The sequence below is a fragment of the Crinia signifera genome, chromosome 1 (assembly GCF_055691185.1).
Source record: "Crinia signifera chromosome 1, ASM5569118v1, whole genome shotgun sequence".
Taxonomy (NCBI): Eukaryota; Metazoa; Chordata; class Amphibia; order Anura; family Myobatrachidae; genus Crinia; species Crinia signifera.
In genome coordinates, this window is record NC_139217.1 from 21,856,550 (window position 1) to 21,863,147 (window position 6,598).

At 45.2% G+C, this 6,598-nt stretch overlaps 1 pseudogene; it reads left to right on the forward strand.

Moving 5' to 3' along the window:
• The first annotated feature begins 1,083 nt into the window (after nt 1–1,083).
• On the forward strand, nt 1,084–1,201 carry LOC146040738 (5S ribosomal RNA; annotated as a pseudogene).
• The last annotated feature ends 5,397 nt before the right edge of the window (nt 1,202–6,598 follow it).

Here is a 6,598-nt window from a genome sequence, read left to right on the forward strand (position 1 = left end):
TGTTATATTTTAATAGATCGGACTTTTAGGAACGCGGCGATACCAAATATGTTTATTTTTTTATTTTTTATTTATTTTTATTTGTGAAATGGGGAAAGGGGGGTGATTTGAACTTTGAATATTTTTTTTTTTTTTTTTTAATTTTTTAACTTTTTTTTTTTTTTTTACTTTTACTACAAGGCCCCCTAGTGTACTTGACCACTAGGGGGCGCGATCGCCTGTACTAGGTTCAGCCATAGAGCTCTATGGCTGAACATAGTGATTTTCAGCACTTCCTATTACATCCTGCCTCAGGCAGGATGTAATAGGAATGCTGACATGGCCAGCACAGGGGTCTACATTAGACCCCTGGCTGCCATGGCAACCGATCGGCACCCTCCGATCTCGCCGCGGGGGGCCCCGATCGGCGCCGGAGGGGGGCGCCCCCCCTCCGATCAGCTATTTAAGCACTGCGGGCGCTTTGCCCGCGGTGCTTAAAGGGTTAAACGGCCACGATCGGCGAACTCGCCGCTTGTGGCCGTGAGAGCAGGTACCTGGCTGTAATATACAGCCATTACCTGCTCTCTTTCAAGCCAGCTCACTCCGTGAGCTGGCTTGATTCCCCCGCAACCGTCATATGACGTACATGTACGTCATATGTCGGGAAGGGGTTAAAATCTCTTTTTCTCATTCAAGAGAGGATTGCCTTGCCCCCTCTCTCTCATCCACAATCCTATACCTTGTAAGATTGTGGACAGCAGAAGTAGGGTCAAAGCATCAGATTCACCCCCTCTATCTATCAACCTCTATCTCATTCGAGCAGCCATGCTTTCTCTCCTTGCAATGCCCATAGGGCACAGGTCTTCAACCTGTGGCCCTCCAGATGTTGTGGAACTACATGTCCCAGCATGCCCTGACAGTTTTGCCATGCTCTTATAGGAAAAAATGTGGCAATGCATTCTGGGACATGTAGTTTCACAACATCTGGAGGGCCACAGGTTGAAGACCCATGCCATAGGGTAACAGAGAGAGAATTCTGTGGCGAGATCAACAGCAGAAGCACGCCTTAGCTCATTTCAGACCAGCGGTGCTCTCTCATTTTCATCTTACAGCCATACCTCACTGAACCGCCTGGTACCATCCAAACCCAGAAGCTAAACAGTGATGGCCCGGCCAAGTACCTGTCTGGGGAACTAACAGGGAATAGCCGGGGCTGTAGTTTATCATAACAGCAGAGGCCAACACGCTGTGGGAATGATGCATGATCTCTGTATATTTTTCTTCCCTTTTTCTGCTCTGATCTGGTTCTGCATTTTTATCTTGTAATTTCTTTCTGCTATATTTTTTTAGGCTAAACCCATATAAGGGAGTGTGTCCTGCGCCACCATAACTGTCATTCCTCACACTTTTTGACAATTGGATGTCTCATTAATGATTGATTATGGAATAAAATGTATTTCCATTGAGAGGAGCAGTTGTCGATTAAGAATTTTCACTGTGCTTACGCCAAATAATAACAATTAGACAAAGTTATTCGGTACTTGTTTCCTAGCACGGCCAAAAATCTTGGCCATCGGGGGTAATTTTAGTGGCCTGCGACGCGACCGACGCAATGCCCCCGATTTTTCCATTGAAATGCATTGAAAACAGTGAAAAATCGGGTCGGTCGCGTCGTATGCGCCTAAAAATGCTTGAATGGTCCACCCGCGATGGCCGCGATTTCCCCAAAGGGAACAATGTTAAATGCCTCAATTTACCCGCGATGACCACGATTTCCCATAGGAAACAATGTTAAATGGGTCAATTTACCCAAATCATCATAGGGAAGAATGGTAAATGGGCCAGAAAGCCCAAAAAAAACCCCTGACCAGTGAAATGTCCCCCCAAAAGTAGTTCACGCCACCCCGCGATGAACGTGAACCCGAAGCGTGGCGAGCGCAGCGAGTCCGCGAGGGGCGTCGGTACGCGTCCTCCGACCTTTTCATAACCCCAATATCCACTAGGGCGTGGAGTGAGAATAGAATAGTGTGGCGAGCGCAGCGAGCCACCGAGCCAGAAGCGTGGCGCGCGCAGCGCGCCCCGCGAGGGGACGCGGATACCTTCACAGGTAAACGCGTCCCTTCGCGGGCTTTACAGGTATCCGCGTCCCCTTGCGAGGCTTGCTGCGCTCGCCACGCTTCGGGCTCGGTGACTCGCTGCGCTCGCCACACTATTCTATTCTCACTCCACGCCCTAGTGGATAGTAGGGGTATGAAAAGGTCGGAGGACGCGTACCGCCGCCACTCGCGGGCTCGCTACGCTCGCCACGCTTCGGGTTCACGTTGATCACGTGGTGGCGTAAACTACTTTTGGGGGGACATTTCAATGTTCAGGGGTGTTTTTGGCCCATTTACCATTGTTCCTATGATAATTTGGGTAAATTGAGCCATTTCACATTGTTTCCTATGGGAAATCGTGGTCATCGCGGGTAAATTGAGGCATTTAACATTGTTCTCTATGAGGAAATCGCGGGCATCGCGTCTGGCCCATAGCACCCGATTTTTTTGCGCATGCGATGCCCGCGATGGCCCCGATTTTACCCCAGATGACCGCGATTATGATCGTTGTGGCCGTGCTAGGAAACAAGTACCAGTTATTCAAACTGTGATTTATTGCTTTGTCGTGAAGGAAATAATTGAACATTTAAATTTATGTATCAATACACACCTTCACCTACGCAATGCATTTATTTTAAGTGTTAAACAATTAAAAGTTATATTTTAAACTGTAAACACCATATCAAATTCATATCATTAACAAGTGTGCCCCCAAAAAACCTTAAAAAATACACAAATGGGGATTTCTGACCACGGGTGCAAGATGAGTCAAAGTGTCTATGTCTTCTTATGTTCTTCACAAGTGTTTCTCAACCATATATGAGAAAATTTAGAAGAGAAGTTTGACGATTAGATGATTGCTATCCCAATTCTTAGAAGAAAAAAAGATGGGTATATGGCAAAAGAAAGGAGATGGGTGTACCCTACTTACGGTGAGTAGGGCAGTGTACAGGCCCGTAAAAAAATTGTGTCAGAATGGTTGAAAGTGATAATGTACCCCTTTGAGATTAAGGTATATTTATACGTGTGACTGTGACTTTTATTTGATTATGGTGATCAGGGGGTACTCATATCGTACCGTAACTCACACTTGATTGTGCAACTAAACACCTATAAAGGTATCTTTTCCACGAATACATTCCCTCCACCATGTGTTAGCTTGTGTTTAAGGAAATGAGACATATACCCAGAAGATCTCTGAAGATACTGAATTTTGCGTACCCAACTCACAATTATGAGAGTATTTCACCACATATAATGGTATCTTTGTCTTTGAATAGGGGTCCCTGATGTCAATATTTTCCTCCAGAATATTCCGACAACAATCTCTTCAAAAGTATGTTTTTATTGTACAATAGAAAAAAAGATAAAAATCCTCCATCCCAACAATGGAAGGATCCCAGTATATCCACAACAGTTCAATGGTATCCACAAAAAAACACTGGAAAAAAAACAGGATAAAAAGTCCCAAAAAAATAAAATTATTTTTTTTTAAAATACATACAGCAAGTCCAGAAAGACCTCCAAGGGGGGAAAGGTGATGGCTGCTCACTCTCCACAGTATTTGTCAATGCGTTTCGGTGTTTACAACACCTTTTTCAAGACATATCTGTGGAGGGTGAGGGTCCATCTTTTATACTGAGAGCAGCCAGGGGCTGTGTCCAGGGGTAGTGTCCAGTGTGACGGCTGTGTCCAGTGTACAGGAGCTGTGTCCCGGGGTGGTGTCCAGAGGCTGTCTACAGGGCCGGCGCTAGCCGCTCAGCAAAGCCTGCAAAGCAGGGAGGCGCTGAGCTGAAGAGGCGCCCTCCCTGCCCTGCTGACCCTGCTGCTGTGCGCGCTGCTGTGCTCGCTGCGCCTGTCAACCTGTATGACAGCGTAGCGCAGGCAGAAAATTAAAGAGCGCCCCCCTCCCTGTCACTGGCGCCGCGGCCGACATCCCCATCCATCCCATCCTCTACCCGGCGCTTACATTCTATGTAAGCAGCAGGGTCAAGACACACTTTTTTTATACACATTTATGTGGGAGGCGGGTACGCCGGGCCAGCCATGTAGCGGCGGCGGGAGTGCGGGCAGGGGGATGCCGGGCGCCGGGTGAGAGCGTGGGGCCAGCTGTCACTCACTGAATGTGCAGTGCCAGTACAGTGGCAGCAGTCGACCACCGCCGCTGCGGAGCTCATCCTCGCGAGTTTGGCTGCAGCATCCTGGGACAGGATGCTGCATGTTGCCTTCCTGCCTGAACTGAAGGGGAAGATGCGTGCTGTGGAGGAGCTCAGGGACACTGAGCTCGAGCCAGCCCAGCCCTGTATAAAAGGCTGGCTGTTCTTCAAATTTAGTAAGTAAATGTTTCTGCCTGGCTTTATAGATACATACTGTGATTTGATATCATATATCTATGTATGTATGTATATATGTATATATGTGTATGTGTGTATATGTGTATATGTGTGTGTATATATATATATATATATATATATATATATATATATAGAAAAGAATAGAGAAGGTGCGCCTCATGGTGCATTAAACGAGATAAAGTTTAATAGAAACAGTATAGTCTCCTGGATGTAATAAGTCATAAGACTAGTACCATAAAAAATAGCACTGTGGACTGGTTACCACACGGCATGCAATAAAAAGCCATGGCAAAGCTGCTCACGGTATCCCCGGGGGGAACGGCCGGATCAATCCACAGATGACGCCGCCAAGCTGGCTTGCTTGGACGGCTGACAGAGGACGTCACTCGTAGCGAACCCAGGGAGGCCGGAGTACGATCAGCTGGAAGGACGCGTCGTAAGCCACGCCCTGACGCGTTTTGTCACTGGGACTTCGTCAGAGGGCGTGGCTACGACGCGCGCCCATCCAGTCTTTATTTGGTCCTGCCTGTCACTCAAGACAAGCGAGACGGAGGACCTCCCCCATAGATGTTACGTGCGGGAGACGGAAAAGATACTGTACACAAAATAACAAGTGTACTGACAGGCTGAGAACTGTCGGCACTCGTAAAGGGACTGGGGACAACAATAGCATGATTTTACTATATAACTAGTGCCCCTACCCAGATCAATCGTGAGCAGATTTTTACAAGCGGGCTTGACATAAATTATACAATGTAAAAATGCATTTCATATAAAAAACATATATAGCATATATAATAAAGTTCATAAAAAGTGGCAAGGTACAAAAAGCCCTGCACATATATTGTCCCAAACATAACAATACAGCAAATCCATTTCATATAATAAGCATTGAAATGTGAGAGACAAAGATAACTATCTAAAAGGAGATATATAACAATATACACAAACCTGTCTACCAATATGTACACATCAGTTGATAAATGCGGTAATCTCATACCCTTCATTAAGCCCTGCTGGGGCCAATGTATTGAGTTTTAAAATCCAAGTGGTTTCGCGTCTCAATAATAGCTTTTCGCGATCACCACCCCGTTTATTTTGCTGGACTTGCTCAATACCTTTCACTATTAAGGAGCTTGGATCACAGTTGTGTACCTCTTTAAAATGTCTTGAGACACTATGATTAAGCACACCGTGCTTTATGTTGCGAATATGCTCAAGGATGCGGATCTTCAGACACCGCTTGGTTTTACCAATGTATCTGAGTCCGCAACCACAAATCAAAAGATAAACTACAAAAGAAGAATTACAATTAATAAATTTTGAGATCTTTAAATCAGAACCATCGATGTATGAACCCCTTTTCATATGTGGGCAGATCTTGCATCGATTACAGGGAAACGACCCATTAAAAGACAAGAAAGTGTTGGTGGGGGGACCATCATTAATAGGTTTAAGCTGGCTCTTAGATACCATGGACTTGATAGTCTTCGCCAGTCTAAAGACCATTTTCGGTCTATCAGGAATGTGGTCCGCCAACAAAGGATCCAGTTTTAATACATTCCAATGTTTTTTTAAAATGGAATTTAACTCTTTTTCGTGTGTATTATACTGGGTGACAAATAGAGTATCGTGTTTCTTCATAGGAATATCTTGGGGAGGGGACAACAAATCAGCAGAATCAACTATTGGTTTCAGCAGACTCTTTCTGTCTAGGGTGCGTGATCTCTGTAACGCCCCATTTATGATTCTGCTGGGGTACCCTCTCTCCTCAAACCTATCGACATACACTTTTGCTTGATCTTCAAAACATTGGGGGTCGGAACAGTTCCTTTTCAACCTAAGAAACTGAGAATAAGGGATGTTATCTTTCCAGGCCCCCAAATGGCAGCTGGAATAATCCAGATAGCTGTTAGCGTCAACAGGTTTAAAAAAAGTGGAAGTTTTTATTTTTGTTTCAAGTGGGAATTCTTCCACGCTTAAAACCAGGTCAAGGAACTCAATCCTAGTTTTATGGAAAGAAGAAGTGAATTAAAGGTTATATGGATTGCTGTTGAGACCATCGACGAACTCATTAAATGAATTTATATCACCATTCCACACTATAATGATATCGTCGATATAACGCTTAAATAAAACAAGATGGTTATCAACATTGCCCATAACAGT